Source organism: Moschus berezovskii, chromosome 7, assembly GCF_049115385.1.
Source record: "Moschus berezovskii isolate FMDL1 chromosome 7, NW_MosBer_1.0, whole genome shotgun sequence".
Taxonomy (NCBI): domain Eukaryota; kingdom Metazoa; phylum Chordata; class Mammalia; order Artiodactyla; family Moschidae; genus Moschus; species Moschus berezovskii.
In genome coordinates this window covers 14,367,553-14,386,589 of record NC_142466.1, presented here as the reverse complement: position 1 = coordinate 14,386,589, position 19,037 = coordinate 14,367,553, and the positions used below count along the sequence as shown (strand labels likewise).

At 40.0% G+C, this 19,037-nt stretch overlaps 1 protein-coding gene across 5 annotated transcripts in view; it reads left to right on the top strand.

Annotated features, from left to right (window-relative positions):
- Positions 1-19,037, top strand: part of MSRA (methionine sulfoxide reductase A) — a 376,536-nt gene that overhangs the window by 34,106 nt on the left and 323,393 nt on the right. The window lies entirely within an intron of this gene.

Genomic DNA, 19,037 nt, shown 5'->3' with positions numbered 1-19,037 from the left:
TCTTAACTTCCTTAGGTAAGGAAACCTGGAATAGTTGCTTCAGTTTTCTGTACTCTAGATAGGTGTCTGATGCTCTGGACAAGTCATATAACTTCCTTTAATGTCGGTTTCCTCATCTCTAAAGTAACACCTGTCTTCCTCCAAAGGCTGGGCGAGGAGTGACTGCATTAACGAATGTGAAAGTTCTTATTATCATGATTATTATTACTAATACATGAATTTTATTTCATTTTTGTGTCCATTGTGGCTTCTGACCCCATATTTTGTACATAAGCAAGTGCTCAGTAAGTACAGACTTACTGAACTCAGGTAACAACTAGATGTACGATGTTAGAGAAGGGAGAAAGAAGAGAAGTAAGAAGGAAGGAGAAAGAAGAGAAGTAAGAAGGAAGGAGAAAGAGAGCGGGGAGGAGAGAGGAAAGAGGGACTGGGTATAATGTGGATTGGCTTTAGGAAGGGTGGCCATCACAATTTCACACTCAGGCTTTGTAGACAGGCAGTTTATTTTTGTGTTGTGTACTCCAGGAAGGAACATGGAAGAATTTGGATTCGGGGGGATATTTTTATGTACTTATTTACTTTTTAAAATTAATTTTTGTTGGAGTAGAGTTGCTTTACAATGTTGTGTTAGTTTCTGCTGTACAGCAAAATGAATCAGCCATACGTATACCTATATGGGGAGATATTTAAAAAATAACATCTATCACATAAACTGTAGTATTTTGTAGGTGTCTTATCTTCATACTAGACTTTCAGCTTCTTGAGGGCTGGGGTGATTTCTGATGTGCCTCTGGATCCCCCAGAGCATTAACTTAAGCGTAATAGGAACACAACAGATGTGTATAAAATGATTTGAGTACACTTTTTAAACTTCTCTCTTCATTCTAACTAGAGTGACATGTATTTGACTTGGAGTTGGTGGATAGATGACTCTTCAGCAGCTCATTTCTTTCCTGTGTCCGTAGGATGTTGTGGACATGCTTCTCTCATAGCTGACAGATGGCCTGGAATTGTAATTACCTGTTTACATACCTGCCCTGTGATGGCAGAGGCTTCATGTCCTTGCACACACCTGGCACAGAGTCGTCATTCAGATAATGCTTGAGAGAGTTATTCCTGAGCGCATGACTGTATTTAAGACTTAATGCGTAGCTGGGAAAGAAGATCAGATTCATGCTCTTTGGGGTTTCAGCTTATAACTCTAAAGATATAAATCTAGGGAGCGAAAGACAGTAGGTAAATGGTCCAGTAACTCTATTTTCTATCTTGTGGATAAGGTAGATATAATCTCAATATGTTAGGGAGTAGCTCCCCATGACTATCTTAAATCTCAGGTGACAACATTAGCTCATATTGTAAATATTCTGAGAGGGCTACAACCTTAGAAGTCATTGTCAAGTTAGCTTGTTAGGGAGTGTTTTCCTGAATTGGCTTAAAGTAAAGGATTGGTGGTAAAGAATCCGCCTGCAACGTAGGAGATGCGGGTTCGATCCCTGGGTTGGCAAGATCCACTGGAGAAGGAAATGGCAACCCACTCTACTATTCTTGCCTGCAAAATCCCATGGACAGAGGAGCCTGGTCACAAAGAGTCAGACACGACTAAGCACATATATATACAAACAAAGGGTATTAAACTTTTTTTTTAAGAAAACCTTTTTTTTTTTGCCAAATAAAATCTTGTGTGAACCCCAAACATACACATCATAAAAACAAAATTACTCTGGTTGATGCAGGGGTTTTGCCTTAGAACCCTGCCTGCTTATCTTTTCTTTCACCTCTGTGAAGGCCCTGCAGCATCTCCAAGGATCCGTGCAAGGAAGTTTGAAAAATCACAGGTTTAGAGGAAGTCTTGCATTTTGACCCCATATTTCTTCTGCTGCCCTCAATACACTTTGGCTGTCTGTACAAAGACTTAACCAAGCTCCTATCTGAAACCGCTAACTTGTGGATTAGATAAAACTTCTGAGAATCAATGCCTTCTGACTGTACTTTGTCTCTGAGAGTTTGAATCAATAGAAGGTTTTGAGGCCACCAGTGAATCAGATAAACAGTACACACTGGAAAGAAATGTCCCATGTTTATGAATTTGAAGTCTCCTGGTCATTATCCTGTGTGGGTGCGGGGAGTAGTGTCCCACTGAAGTGGGTAGCTGAGAGGGGGAAACACAGAGGTGGAGGAAAGGCAGAGATTAAAAGGTTGAGCCAGAACTTGGGTTCGCACTGAGAAGGTCTTGGCAAGCCCTCTGGCATTGGACTGCATGGGAAGAGCTAATGTGTAGGATTTCCTTTAAGAAAGAGGCTGAAAGGGTTTTTGAGGGTTTACCATGGGGTATAATCATTTATAACACTCAGAAATACTGGAGAGATGGACTGCAACTCTTTTCTTTATTGAGGTATAGTTGACATACCGTAAAATCCACTATTCTATAGTATACAGTCCAGTGGGTTTTAGCTTCCCTGGTGGCTCAGATGGTAAAGAATCTGCCTGCAATGCAGGAAACCCAGGTTCAATCCCTGGGCTGGGAAGATCCCCTGGAGAAGGGAATGGCTATCCACTTCAGGATTCTTGCCTGAAAAGGATTTCATGGACAGAGGAGCCTAGTGGGCTATAGTCCATGGGGTCTCAAAGAGTCAGACATGGCAGAGTGACTAATACTTTCTTTCGCTTTTCACTTCACATGCAGTAAAACCCACCATTCTGTAGTATACAGTCCAATGGGCTTTAGTATATTGACGGTGTTGTGCAACCATCACCACTAATTCCACAGCACGTTCTTCACTCCAAGGGGAAACCTCGTACCCATGAGCAGCCACTCCCTGTTGTTCTTGCCGCCCAGCCCCTGGCAACCGCTAGTCTTTTGTCTGTAGATTTGCCTATTCTGGACCTTTCATATACATAGAAACATATAGTATGTGGACTTCTGTGTCTGGCTTCTTTTACTTAGCATACATTTTTCAACGGCCATCCATATTATAGCATGCATTGCTGTTTCATCCCTTTTTATTGCCGAATGATATTCCACTGTATGGAGAAAACACATTTTGTTTACCTGTTCAACAGTTGATAGACATTTGGATTGTTTTCACTTTTTGGTTGTTATGAATAATGCTGTTATGAACATTTGTGTACAGTTTTTTTGTGTAGAAATATGTTTTTGGTTCATAGTGACAGTCTCTTGTCTTGTACTGATTCATGTAGATTATTGATGTTCAAGGTGAAAATTGACATACTTGGATAAATATCTACCATATTTGTTTCTCTTTTCTATTTGTTGCCTTGTTTTATATTTCTGTTTTTGTCTTGTGTTTTTTTCCCTGCCTTTTGTGGTTTTAGTTGAGCATTTTGTATGATTCAGTTTTCTTGCCTTTATCAGTATATCAGGTATACAACTAATCCAAATCCAGTTTCAAATAATGTTATACTCCTTCATGGGTAGCGTGAGTGCCTTATAATAACAAAATGATCCTAGTTAATCCTTCCTGACTCTTGTATCATTGCTGTCATTCATTTTGCTTATATGTAACTGTACATCAGCATATATACATACATGTATTTTTTTTTTTTTTTTTTTAGTTGCTAAGTCATGTCCTACTCTTTTGCAACCCCATGAACTGTAGCTCTGCCAGGATTCTTTGTCCATGAGGTTTCCCAGGTAAGACTACTGGAGTCGGTTGTCATTTCCTTCTCCAGGGGATCTTCCTGACCCAGGGATTGAACCTGAGTCTCCTGAGTCTCTTGGTTGCAAGTGGGTTCTTTACTGCTGTCAGGGAAGCTCCCACATGTATGTATATGCCTAAGCATATATAACTGAATACATTATTGCTATCATTTTGAACAACTGTAATCCGTTCGATCAATTAAAAACAAGAACAAAAAGTTTTTACCTTCATTTATTCCTTTAGTGCTTTTCCTTTCTTTCTGAAGACCTAGATTTCTAATCATGAAAGGTGTTTGGTTTGTCAGATGCTTTTTCTGCCTTTTGATGTAAGTGATTTTTATCCTTTATTAATATATATTACATTGATTGATTTTTCTGTGTTGAACCAATCTTTCATTCCTGGTCTAATTCCCACTTGGTCAAGGTTTATGATCCTTTTTATATGTTGCTACATTCAGTTTGTTAATATTCTGTTCAGAAATTTTGCAGCTATATTCATAAGGGATATTGGTGTGTGGCTTTCTTACAGTACCTTTGATTTTCTGTCTCAATTTCTATTCTCTATTTCATTTAGTTCCACTCTCAGTTCAGTTCATTCACTCATGACTGACTCTTTGCAACCCTGTGGACTGCAGCACGCCAGGCTTCCCTGTCCATCACCAACTCCATGAGCTTGCTCAAACTCATGTCCATTGAATCAGTGATCCCATCCAACTATACTGTCCTCTGTCATCCCCTTCTCCTCCTGCCTTCAAACTTTCTCACCATCAGGGTCTTTTCCAATGAGTCAGCACTTGCATGAGGTGGCCAAAGTTGGAGCTTCAGCTTTAGCATAGGTCCTTCCAATTAGTCAAATATTCAGGACTTATTTCCTGTAGAATTGACTGATTTGATCTCCTTGCAGTCCAAGGGACTCTCAAGAGTCTTCTCCGGCACCACAGTTCAAAAGCAACAATACTTCAGTGCTCAGCTTTCTTTATGGTCCAGCTCTTAGACCCATACATAAGTATTAGAAAAACCATGACTTTGACTATAAGGACCCTTGTTGGCAAAGTCATGTCTCTGCTTTTTAATAAGCTGTCTAGGTTGTCATAGTTTTTCTTCCAAGGAGCAAGCATCTTTTAATTTCATGGCTGCAGTCACCATCTGCCGGAGAAGGCAATGGCACCCCACTCCAGTACTCTTGCCTGGAAAATCCCATGGATGGAGGAGCCTGGTAGGCTGCAGTCCATGGGGTCGCGGAGAGTCGGACACAACTGAGCGTCTTCACTTTCACTTTTCTCTTTCATGCATTGGAGAAGGAAATGGCAACCCACTCCAGTGTTCTTGCCTGGAGAATCCCAGGGATGGGGGAGCCTGGTGGGCTTCCGTCTATGGGGCCACACAGGGTCGGACACGACTGAAGTGACTTAGCAGCAGCAGCAGTCACCATCTGCAGTGATTTTGGAGCCCAAGAAAATAAAGTCTGTCACTGTTTCCATTGTTTATCCATCTACTTGCCATGAAGTGATGGGACCAGATATCATGATCTTAGTTTTCTGAATGTTGAGTTTTAAACCAGCCTTTTCACTCTCCTCTTTAACCTTCATCAAGAGGCTCTTCAGTTCCTCTTCACTTTCTGCCATAAGGGTGGTGTCATCTGTGTATCTGAGGTTATTGGTATTTCTTCCAGCAATCTTGAGTCCAGCTTGTGCTTCATCTAGCCCAGAATTTCACATGATATACTCTGCATAGAAGTTAAATAAAGAAGGTGACAAAATACAGCCTTGACGTACTCCTTTCCCAATTTGGAACCAGTCTGTTATTCCATATCTGGTTCTAACTGTTGCTTCTTGACCTGCGTACAGATTTCTCAGGAGGCAGGTAAGGAGGTCTGGTATTCCCATCTTTTGAAGAATTTCCCACAGTTTGTTGTGATCCACACAAAGACTTTAGCATAGTCAGTGAAGAAGTAGATGTTTTTCTGGAACTCTCTTGTTTTTTCGATGATCCACTGGATGTTGGCAATTTGATCTCTTGTTCCTCTGCATTTTTTAAATCCAGCCTGAACATCTGGAAGTTCTTGGTTCATGTACTGTTGAAGCCTAGCTTGGAGAATTTTGAGCATTACTTTGTTAGTGTGTGAGATGAGTGAAATTGTGCGATAGTTTGAACATTCTTTGGCATTGTCTTTCTTTAGGATTGGAATGGAAACTGACGTTTTCCAGTCCTGTGGCCACTGCTGAGTTTTCCAAATTTGCTGGCATATTGAGCACAGCACTTTCACAGCATCATCTTTTAGGATTTGAAATAGCTCAGCTAGAATTCCATTACCTCCACTAGCTTTGTTTGTAGTGATGCTTCCCAAGGCCCACTTGACTTCACACTCCAGGATGTCTGGCACTAGGTGTGTGATCCCACCATTGTGGTTATCTTGGTCATGAAGATCTTTTTTGTACCATTCTTCTGTGTATTCTTGCCACCTTAATACCTTCTGCTTCTGTTAGGTCCATACCATTTCTATCCTTTATTGTGCCCATCTTTGCATGAAATGTTCCCTTGGTGTCTCTAATATTCTTGAAGAGATCTCTAGTCTTTCCCATTCTATTGTTTTCTTCTATTTCTTTGCACTGATTGCTGAGGAAGGCTTTATCATCTCTCCTTGCTGTTATTTGGAACTCTTCATTCAAATTGATATATCTTTCCTTTTCTCCTTTGCTTTTCACTTCTCTTCTTTTCTCACCTGTTTGTAAGGCCTCCTGAGACAACCACTTTGCCTTTTTGCGTTTTTTTCTTGGGGATGGTTTTGATCACCACCTCCTATACAATGTTATGAACATCTGTCCATAGTTCTTCAGGCACTCTATCAGATCTAATCCCTTGAATCTATTTGTTGCTTCTACTGTATAATCATAAGGGATTTAATTTAGGTCATACCTGAATGGTCTCATGGTTTTCCCTACTTTCTTCAATTAAGTCTGAATTTTGCAGTAAGGTATTCATGATCTGAGCCACAGTCAGCTCCTGGTCTTGTTTTTGCTAACTGTATAGAGCTTCTTCACCTTTGGCTGCAAAGAATATAATCAGCCTGATTTCGGTGTTGACCATCTGGTGATGTCCATGTGTAGAGTCTTCTCCTGTGTTGTTGGAGGAGGGTGTTTGCTGTGACCAGTGCGTTCTCTTGGCAACACTCTGTTAGTCTGCCCTGCTTCATTTTGTACGCCAAGGCCAAACTTGCCTGTTCTTCCAGGTATCTCTTGATTTCCTACTTTTTACAGTGTTGTTCAAATCTTCTATATTCTTGCTGAACATTCCACTCTAGTCTTTATATTTTTTTATTGGTTATTCAGGAGCATTATTTAATTTTGATATATTTGTGACTTTCCTAATCTTTTTCCGTATTACTGATTCCTACATTTATTCCATTGTGGTGGAAGAAATACTTAGTATGGTTTCAAATCCTTTAAATTTATTGGAGCTTGTTTTATGGCCTAAAATGTTGTCTGTCCTGAAGATGCTCCTTGTGCACCTGAGAAGAATGTACATTCTGCTGCTGTTGCGGGCAGTTTTCTATCAATGTCTGTCAGGCCTAGTTATTTACCAGTGTTTTTCGAATCTCCTGTTTTCATGCTAACGTCTATCTAGTTATTTTATCCATTATTGAAAGTTGTTTACTGAAGTCTCTGACCATTATTGAATTGTTTATTTGTTGACATGTCTGTTCCTTCATTTATTTCATTTTTTGCTTTATGCATTTTGAACTTTTTTGTTTTGCATATATGTGTTTATAATGGTTGTATCTTCTTGATTAACTGACCCTTTTATCGTTAGAAATTGTCCTTATTTTCTTCTAATAATAATTTTTGTCTTTATTTTATCTTATAGTAGTAAATCACTCCAGGTTTCTTTTGGTTGCTGTTTGTGTGGTGTAGGTTTTTTTATTTTTTTCTTTCAACCTATTTGTTTCTTTGGACCTAAAATGTATCTCTTATAGAGAATAGAGTTGGATCATTTATTTTTATTCATCCTCTTTTAATTGGCGCCTTTAGTTTATTTAAATTTTATTAAATACCGGTAAGGTTGGATTTACTTTTGCCATTTTGCTCTTTTCTATGTATCTGTCTTTTTGTGTCTTTGTCCTTTCATTACCACCTTCTTTTGTTTTAAATAAATATTTTTCTATGGTAACATTTTAATTCCATTGTTGTTTTCTTAGTGATTGCTGTGGGAATTATAGTTAACATCTTAATTTATAGCCATGCAATTAATACCCACTTAGCTTTAGTAGTACACAGAAGCTTTTTTCCTGTACAGCTGTTCGATCCTTCCTTTATTCTGTTGTTGCAAATCTTCATACATTATGTGCCTATCAACGTAATTTATAATTATGCTTTATGCTTTTGTCTTTAAAATCAAATAAAAGAAAAAGAGTTACAAACGAAACATATATTTCTACTGTTTTTTAACATTTGCTTCTGTGGGTTTACCTGTGCTTTTTATTTCTTCATGTGGATTTGAGTTGCTATCTAGTCTCTTTCATTGCAGCCTGAAGGAAAATTCTTTTAGTGTTTCTTATCAGGCAGATCTCCCAACAGTAAACTCTGTGTTTGTTTATCTGGGAATGTCTTAATGTCTGCTTGAATCTTGAAGGAGAGTTTTGTTGACAGAGTTCTTGGTGGGTGATGTTCTCCTGTCAGGGCTTTTGGTGTGTCATGCCACTTGCCTCTGGCCTCCATGGTTTTCACTCATCAGTCAGCTGTTAATCTCTTGAAGCTGTCTTAGTTTAGTAAGTCCCCTGTTCAGTTCAGTTCAGTTCAGTTGCTCAGTCGTGTCCGACTCTTTGCGACTCCATGAATCACAGCACGCTAGGCCTCCCTGTCCATCACCAATTCCTGGAGTTCACTCAAACTCATGTCCATCGAGTTGGTGATGCCATCCAGCCATCTCATTCTCTGTCATCTCCTTCTCCTCCTGCCCCCAATCCTTCCCAGCATCAGAGTCTTTTCCAGTGAGTCAACTCGTCGCATGAGATGGTCAAAGTATTGGAGTTTCAGCTTTAGCATCAGTTCTTCCAATGAACACTCAGGATTGATCTCCTTTAGAATGGACTGGTTGGATCTCCTTGCAGTCCAAGGGACTCTCAAGAGTCTTCTCCAGCACCACAGTTAAAAAGCATCAATTCTTCAGCGATCAGCTTTCTTCACAGTCCAACTCTCACATCCATACATGACCACTGGAAAAAGCATAGCCTTAAGTCCCCTGTATAGGAAAAAATTCCATCCCCAGAGCACATTCATAAGTCCATTTTGTTTGTAAGTCCAACAAAGTTAGCCTTGGTACCCAACTAACACTATTGGCTATATAGCACTGTATTGTACTATGTAGGTTTATATCATCTTTTTGCCTTGCTCCACTCTATTTTCACTTTTGTTTCCATTGTTATTGCCTGGCACTTCTTAGCAGGACCAGCTACATCACTGCTGCTTTTACACTTGCTTTTGTACATCCTGGACTTGAAATAATGATACTCTACTACTTTAGTACAGTAATAGAGTACAGTATGGATGTGAGAGTTGGACTGTGAAGAAAGCTGATCGCCGAAGAATTAATGCTTTTGAACTGTGGTGCTGGAGAAGAACTCTTGAGAGTCCCTTGGACTGCAAGGAGATCCAAACAGTCCATTGTAAAGGAGATCAATCCTGGGTGTTCATTGGAAGGACTGATGCTAAAGCTGAAACTCCAATACTTTGGCCACCTCATGCGACGAGTTGACTCACTGGAAAAGACTCTGATGCTGGGAAGGATTGGAGGCGGGAGGAGAAGGGGACGACAGGGAATGAGATGGCTGGATGGCATCACCGACTCGATGGACATGAGTTTGAGTGGACTCTGGGATTTGGTGATGGACAGGGAGGCCTGGCGTGCTGTGATTCATGGGGTCGCAAAGAGTCGGACACGACTGAGTGACTGAACTGAACTGAACTGAAAGTACGTAAAAGCACAACTGCTTGTAGAAGATGCATGCATGTAACAGTGTATGCCAGACATGTGAGCTAACTTATGTAATTGGATATGCAAACACACGTTCACTTCTTTGAAAGTTTGCATCTTGAAGGTTCACATGTAGGGGGCTTAGTATACCTGAAGAGTCAGTTCTTGCTACTTTCAAGATTTTCTCTTTGTCTTTGGTTTCAACACTTTGATTAGAAATTGCAAATCCACTGTCACACTGCCCATCAGTCCTTATTAAAGGGTAATATGGAGCGTTTTGGTTGCTGCTTTAATTTGTCCCTCAAGGTATCTCTGTAGAATTTCTCTCATCTGTCAACTGTATGAGTTAGTAGGATGTTGTTTTGTTTTTCATTACTGTATTTCATAGTTTTATAGAACTTCAGAGTGATGTTTATATGATTGATCCCCATAATTCATTCACAGTAGATTTGTTGAGCCCCTGAATATGAAAGACTCTTTGCAAGACTTTCAGGTTTCTTAGGTAAGTGACAAATGGTCCTATCTATGAGGATGACACATTTGGTTGGTGGAGGACACATACTCACCCAATTATTATACATTTAGAATGAAGGTATGCTGAGTATAAACAGAATGTTTTGGGAGCATAGAGGAGGAAATCACTGATTTTTATATTTGACAGAAAAGCAAACTAAGTATTATATGGATTAAGCAGTTTAAAACCCTGAGGTTACATAAGTTAGAAGGACTGGGCCAAAGACTAGAGGCTACAGTTCTGGGTTCTTTGTATGAAACCACATCTAGAGTATTCTGTATTTTCAAACATTAGAGGTAAAAATGATTTCTTAAATGAAATATGATTTTGTAAACCGCGATGCTGTTGGTGCTGGAATTTGGATACCATACCCCCAGTTTCCTGTTTTCAAATGTATTCCTAGGGCCGCAAAGGACAGGTATGTGTGTGGAACACAGACTGGCTGTTTCACTTCAGAAACTGTGCGTGCCGCAAATAGAGATAAGCAGCGTTTATTTACACTTACTGGACGGTAAGAGTTTAGCAGACAGTTGGCTGTGCTGGCGCTTGAAGTTCAGAATGTCAGAGGGTGCTTCACTGCACTCTGTGCACTCTGATTTTCCCCTTTTAATTGATATTTGTGTTTTGAAAAGAAACTTTTCTGCCTTTCGTGTCCAGTAACATTTTGGATATGTACAGTTTATGTTAGAGTTTCCTTGAACATAGGAATTGCTGATCAGTCAGAACTCTGTTCTTTTCCTTTAGGATAAAGCAGGGCTTATTTGGGCATACAGTTTTAATTTTAATCTGCATGCTTCCTTCTCTGTTCTCCCATGATGCTTTGCAGCAGGGCAAGGGAAAGCAAGCCTTATAAAAAGAAATACAGTATGTGGTGCTTGTTAAAGTTACATACATCTCTTCTCACAGGAGAATTTTGATTTACTGCAGGTTGTGCATATGTCGCATATGGACATTTCTAGGGAACAGATTCCTTATCGCTGAACAGTGAATGGCTTCTAGTACTCCATTATTGCTCCGGCAACATGTTAGTAATGATGATGAAAGGTAGGATACCATGAAATCTGTAAGGTGATTTGGCAGAAGTCGATGCTGTTGGTGCCAGGATTGGGGTACCGTACCACAGTTTTCCTGTTTTCAGATGTATTAATTGATCCGCAAAGGACATCTTTTGGAGACAAGAATTCAGACAGGCTGGCACAGGCTGGACCTCCGCCAAGACTGCTCGGAAGGTTGCCATACTGGGAGCAAAAGAGTGAGAGAGAGAAAGAGAGAGAGGGAAGGGAGAGAGAGGCAGAGGGAGAGCTGAGGAAAGAAAAAAGGCAAGACTTGGCACGGCTCAGTCAAATCAGCTTCTTTTGTCTGCTTTCTCGGCTTGAGCTTCAGGAAAGAAAACCGTCCTGGGGTACAGAAAACTCAGAACTTTTTGGTTTTCAAACTTAGAAGGCTTTTTAAGTCTCTTGGGCTATTTGAAAGTGATGGTACATACAATGACGTTTAGGCACCAGTATTAAGGGAAATAAAAGCCTTTTTCAAAATGAAGCTTCCACAGTGTCCATGCATTTGGGAAATACTGTATTTGATTTTTTTTTTTTGCATGTATGATTATACTATGAAAGACAGGATTGACAGTGTAGAAGATGGCAAAGCAAATTTCTAATTAGAGAGACTATTAATTTTCTACAAAATAAACTTTGTTCATCAATACAAACCTGCTTTCAAATCAAATCAGACCTCCTTCGGAATGTGTTCAGAACGTAAGTTTTTAGATTTTATCTTATTTTATTTTTTCCCATTTGTAGACATTCACTTGTCAAGGAGTATTTCTAAGATTTTATGCAACCCAGCCAGGAAGTCAGAGTAGAAGTTGTTTTATCCATGTGTTTAAGAAAACGTTTTCTTAAAGCAACAGCTTTTATTTCTGCTGCTTCATGCTGTCCTAAACTACATCCCCCAGCAATGAGTGACAACACTGAAGACCAGAAAGGCAAGCTGAAGACACCAGACTTCGCTTGAAGGGCAAACAAGAAATGTGAGCTTGGTCATTATTTTTGTGTGTGTCTTTGGTCTGAACCAGTTTTTGGAGGTGGGTGGGGAGGTGGGTGGGGAGGTGTCTCTGTCTAAAAGATGTGTGCGATTAGGGAATTCTCATTGTGAGAAGGAAATGATAAAAGGTAATTTTTATGATGTTGGCAGAAATGGCTGGGAATGGCAGAGAATAGGCAATTTAAATCTTTTGGATAAGAAGTAGTGAGCTGTGCTTGAGATACTTGGAGAAAAATTCTATTGTGTTTAGTTGATTAGATTGTATAATTAAACGATGACTATAGCCTGCCTCTCTCAAAATGTTTTAAGTGGAAAGAAAATCTAGAAAGTTCATCGATTTCCTTTCCAATACTACCTGGTGTTCTACTTAGATATATATATGCTTTATATCTAATTTCTTAACAGTAAATACTTCCTATTAGGCCTGGGTATGGTTGGATTGTGATAGTTCTGCTCTTAAAAATCAGCATTATTATAGCAGAGGTGCCTGTAAGGCACGTATTTTTGTCGACCACCCTCATTGTCAGTGAGTATTCGATTTCTAAAGAAGAGAGTTTGAGTGGTAGAATTAGGTTCTGACTTCCTGTAATAATATTTTTTCTTTTACATTTTGTGTACTAAAAGAATACAGGAAATTCATGTATATTCATATAAGTAGCAGTCATTTTGGGCAGTATAAGAGATTGCTCCACGAGCCATGCTTTTGTTTTGAGTTTGTCATCATGGATCTGTGAATCCTTTGACAAAAAAAAATTCTTTTTTGTTTGTAGCTTGATATTATTGTGCGCCTTAGATAACCAATTGTTTTAAATGGTTTTTATGGTATTAACATGACACATCAGCAGTTGTGAGGATGACATGTGGTACACAAATGCAATTTAAAAATAAGTGAAATCTAATACAGATGTTTTGCATAGTCCAGCTTAAATAGTTCCCTCAACTTTTTTTTTTTTTTAACTCATCAACATTTTGATCTTCATTTTATTGAAATCACTCAATGTTCATGTGGGTTGCCAAAATGACAACCTTTGTTTTCTAAGCTTCTTTATACACCACCTCGCTGATGCTCTAAAATGGACGCCAAGACATAAAAGACATGCTGATAGGCACTGGAAGGGATGTTTGCCTGACTACCGTCTTCCCTTTTGAACTGATCACAGGATCATTCATGCCTACACTAAAAACCAACCATATAGGAAACAAAAGGAAAGTTCGGTAAATAAGTTTAAATTAGAGCTACATTTTAATACTGACCGACCGTCTTATTACCGATTTATATTTACTTTCATTTACTTCTTAAACGTTTGACATAACCTCTTGTCATTTAGATTTGCTAGATGTATAACTTCTTTTATTTATTGAAGACTTTTATTCTTTTATTTATTTCCCTTTAAGGTAGAATAATTATTTGCTAGGTTATTTCATAATTTCTTTGCGGCGCACTCAGTAAGAACAAACTTACATCCAGACTATTTTATCCAGCTATTTTCTAATAGTATAATAAAAAATAAGTGAATTGAAAAACAAAGATATCAGAACATACCTTAAAAATAATGAATTTTTCGACAGTGGTAAAGTTACATGTTAGAGTGTTTATTAGACTTGATAATAAACATAAACTGTTATAGCTTATAAAGTTTCTTACTAGTATATTCTCTCTGGCCTACTTGTTACATATCTTAAAATGAAAAAATTTCTGTATTAAGTTGATCCTTCTTAATAGGATATAATAGAGACTTTTGTACAACCTTTTTTTTTTTTCAAAGATGTGTTTTAAGAAGTGGTGTTGGTTACATTGTCAAATATATTCATTTAGGTTTAACGTAGTACATTCTTCTTTTCTTTCAGACCTTTTATTTTGCAAACACATTGGCATTTAGTTTATAAGTTTCCACATTAGTGTTAATATTTCAAATCTTCAAGTGTGTAAATACAAGCGATATGATTGTAAATGAACTTTATCTCAGCGTTTATTCATTGTAGTTTGTATTGTGTCATATTTTGAAGTAGATTTATTAAGGCAGAAATAAATTAATATTTAACTGCTTCTTGATGCCTGTTATTAAGTCCCATTTAGATATACCTGAACATACAAATGCAAAATGCTGTAATAGTACTAATACAAACCTCCCAGGGGGCTTTACTCCAACATTTTGTAATTATTCACTCGTTTATACATTCATTGAACAAATGTTTATTGAGTACCTGCTCTGCTATGCTAATATCTTATTGATTTGGGGCAACAGGGAAGGAAGCCACATACATGATTGGAAGAGGGAAGAGACTGGAAATAGAACTACAGAATTCTAAAGAGAAAGGAGAACTACTGTAATGAGATTTATTTAAAAAGGTTAAAGTTTTGTTAACTTTTGTTGGACAGTATTTGTATTGTTGCGTTTGTTTCAAAACAGTCAGGAGATTAGTGGTAGGTCGTCTGGATAGCTCTGAGGGTTTTGTTTTACCATTATTTAGGTTTCTACATCTTATTGACCAAAAATCTTCAGCTGCTCAAGTCTTCTGATGGACATCTATAATAAGCAACTCAGGTATTAGGAGGCGGAAATTAAATTGGGAGGATGGAACCACCACTCACATGCTAGAATTTTATGTATGTCTAAGCCTTCAAAGATGTGGCTGCAATGTATAAAACAGTGGCTTCTTTATGAGGGAATATTTTTCCTTTCCTTTGTTTTCTTTTGTGAGAAAGAGGAAGAAGAGAAGGCCAAGCCCACATCCGTAAGCCAGCCTTGTCCCTTGGAAATAAGTGTGCTAGAGGACGGTGCACTAAGCCAGCGTCGTCCCTGGGAAATAAGTGTGCTAGAGGGCGGTGCACTAAGCTAGCCTCGTCCCTGGGAAATAAGTGTGCTAGAGGGCGGTGCACTGAGCCAGCGTCATCCCTGGGAAATAAGTGTGCTAGAGGGCGGTGCACTAAGCCAGCGTCGTCCCTGGGAAATAAGTGTGCTAGAGGGCGGTGCACTAAGCCAGCGTCGTCCCTGGGAAATAAGTGTGCTAGAGGGCGGTGCACTGAGCCAGCGTCGTCCCTGGGAAATAAGTGTGCTAGAGGGCGGTGCACTGAGCCAGCGTCATCCCTGGGAAATAAGTGTGCTAGAGGGCGGTGCACTTTAAATGGACCAGTCAGTTCAAGTTCTGCATTCTCTCGTGTATCCTTTTGTTTCAGCATTTCCCTTAGCTTTGTTCGCCAACGTAGAGACTCTTGGGCATAATACATCTATGACTCTAGACATAGAGGAGCATTTAACTTAGTGACTTAACTTTCTGCCATGCAGTTGGTCTCTAATACAAAGAGAACCTGGTACAGGTTCATTTTCTGAAAGGAGATAAAAGTCCCAGGACCCAGGGAGCTGAGCTTGGAGGCCTTTGTGGTGGCAGTGGCCTCTGTCTGGGCTGGTAGCCGATGGCTGGTAGCCGATGGAATGGAGATGAGAAATGTTGCAGCTGCAGGTTTGTGCCACTGAGGTCTTCGCGTGAATATTCTCAAAGGTGCTCTGTGCCAGGCACCGTGTGGAATGTAGGGGATACGAAGATAGAATTTCTGCCCAGAAGGGATTCAGGGTCTAGTTGTGGGGAAAGGGAGGATCAGAATAACTGATAATTGTAGAGGTCATCACAGTTTATCATTTGTATCATTGTGTAGGTCATCACAGTTTACCGTTGCCTCTAATTCTATTGGCAACGCCTGGCACAGGAGCTGGTTCATAATGACCACCCAATAAGGATTCTTTGAAGGAACAAACCAAGTTGTGAACCAGTTAATTATCTTCTTCAGGCTTATTTGATTAAGCTAGTTTTTCTCCTTCATGGTTGCTTTTGTCCTGAGCCTTTGTTACTAGTTATGGGTTTAGAGAGGGTGAAGTGTAGGGCCACATTCTCTGTGACCACATCAGAACCCCCGAGTTTGCCATCGGAGACCATGCAGAACAAGGATTTGCCCGATTTCACAGTGGCCCTGACCAGCCCTTCTCTCCAGCCGGCCCTCCATCATCTCATTCTGTCACTCCTAGTCTCCCCGGAGGATCCCATAACTGTACCTTAGCCCTTGGTGGTGTGGCCTCAGCATGGAGAAGACCAGCAGTTGTCTAACAAGCTTAAGCCTCTCTGATGAGCCTGGGAAGAAAGCTGAGGGGCCTGAGAGAGAGACTGCGGTGAGGGAGCCCATGGAGAGCTGAGGGTGCTGCTCAGTGGTTGGCTTCAGTTTGACGGTAACTCTACCAGGCCAACGAGGGTGCAAGTGGGGTCTTGGGAGTATCAGAAGGAGCTCGCTTTGAGGGTGGGTGACAGTGACGAAGGGTTGCTGAGGCTAGTTCATGTTGACCAGCATCTTTCTAGGTCTTTATCCGGGGTGTTTTGAGGCTCAGGAGAGGGAGGGGCAGGTCAGGACCATTGTGAACCATTGTGTACTGCAGGGACGTCAGGGGTGGGGCTGCTGAAATTCATCCTGCCCTTTCCTCCCCGAGCCCTGTGCCTTGGTCAGCTGAAGGAAGGTGCAAAGTCACTGCAGGCATGAGCGGTGGCCCTGGAGAGAGAGAGGGCCTGGGTTGAGGCTTGGAATTGGAATTTCAGGAAAGGAAGAAGGTCTGAGGGGCTGGGGTGGGGAGGGCAGCATTCCAATATTTGATCTAGGGGTCCAGGTTGTGTGTGTGTGTGTGTGTGTGTGTGTGTGTCTCAGTTGTGTGTGTGTCTCAGTTGTGTCCGGATCTTCGTGACCCCGTGGACTGCAGCCTGCCAGGCTCCTCTGTCCATGGGATTTTCCAGGCAAGAATACTGGAGTGGGGTGCCATTTCTTCCTCCAGGTGAGGTAGGAGATGTGATTAGAAGAGTTCCCGAGAACACAGTTGAAAACAGGGAGAGATGAGTATATAGAAATTCTTCTGGTAAAGTGAAAGAGAAGGTTTGGAAAATACTGAAGTTAGCAGTTATTCTGAAACCCAATAGGTTGTGAATAATAATAATAGCCCCAACTGCAAATAGCCCCAACCAAACAAATCTCTTAGTTTGGTCATTAGTTGTTTTAAGGCTATTTTATTTCTTTAAAGTTTCCCTGGTAGCTCAGCTGGTAAAGAATTCACCTGCAATGTGGGAGCCCCCAGTTCGATTCCTGGGTCGGGACGATCCCCTGGAGAAGGGATAGGCTACCCACTCCAGTATTCTTGGAATTCCCTGGTGGCTCAGCTGGTAAAGAATCTGCCTGCAGTGTGGGAGACCTGGGTTTGATCCCTGGGTTGGGAAGATCCCCTGGAGAAGGGAAAGGCTACCCACTCCGGTATTCTGGCCTGGAGAATTCCATGAAGTATTCCATTGGGTTGCAAAGAGTTGGAGATGACTTTCTCTTTCACTTTTTGAAATTCTTTAAAAGCAAGTGTAACCAATACAATATTGTAAAGTAATTAGCCTCCAATTAAAATAAAAAAAAAGAATATAAAATCTAATTTTACCTCATAGTAAAAAGAAAAAAAGCAAGTTTAGAAAAAGAAAAAGGTTACCTGCTTATGTTCTAATTTCCACAATGTTATAAGAGTTTAAATTCTCTCGTCTGTTTTGCAGTTAGGAATCTCTTGGTCCTATATAATCAGAATACCCATGATGTACGGATGTTGAGGTTTTGTGGAACATACTTTGGTATTAGAGTTTGGGTTTTGAAGAATTAGCCCCTCTGTAGTGATGTCATCCTTTCCATCTCATATGTCAAAGCCATTTATATCTTTTTCCGTTAGACACTAAGTGATTTTCCCCAACTTGAGAAGATCATGTTGCTCTCTGACACTCAGGACTGCTTTATCCCAGTGCCTTTGAAAACAGCCCTTTACCATCTTAGGTGGGCTTCAGAGTCTCACCAGTGTCTGGTTGAATTTTAACTCCGCTTTTTACTTGTTGCACTTTGGTCAAGTTATGTAAACTTAGCTTCTTCTTGTGTAAAACAGGGATCATGATACCTTCCTCAAAGATTGTTGGGAGGAGACTTAGGGAAGTATATACAAAGCTCTTAACGTAGTGTTTGGTGCATAAAAAGTACTCAGTGAATGCCAGATACTGTTTTTTCAAATTGTTGTAAAAATCCGTAACATAGACTTTACCAACTTAACTATCTTTTAAGTGTTCAGTTTGGTGGCATTAAGTGTATTCATTTTGTTTTTTTGTGCTGTCATCACCATGATCCATCCTCAGAAATATTTTCATCTTACAAAACTAAAACTCTGTCCCTATTAGATAACAACTTCCCATTTCCCCTCCTCCTAGTTCCCGGGCAGCCCCCATTTTACTTTCTGTCTTTATGAATTTGACTACTTTAGGTACTGCATGTAAGTGGTATCAGACTGTATTTGTGACTGGATATTTCACTTAGCATGATGTCCTTAAGGTTCATGCGTGCTGCAGCACATGTCAGAATGTCCTTTGTTTTTAAGGCTGAATAATACTCCACTGTATATGTATACAGCACGTTCTGCCTACCTGTTCGTCTGTCAGTGGACACTTGGGTTGTTTCCACCTTTGGCTAATATAAATAATGCTGCTTTGAGTGTGGGTGTACAAATATTGGGTTGGCCAAAAAGTTTGCTCGAGTGTGTTCATAACATGGGAAAACCCAGATGCATTTTTTGGCCAACCCAATATCTGTATGAATCTCTGCTTTCAATGCTTTTGGTATATGCCTAGAAGTGGAATTGTTGGTCAGAAGGCAGTATGAGCTCTCACAGCAGGTTGTTTTTGAAAAGCTCATTGTAAGTCGAAAGCTGTAAGTTGAATTATACTTTCCAGCATAGATAATGGTAAAATAAAAAGAAAGTTACAGACTTGACTAAGGGCTCATGATGTCTAGATTTTGTGGAAATAACC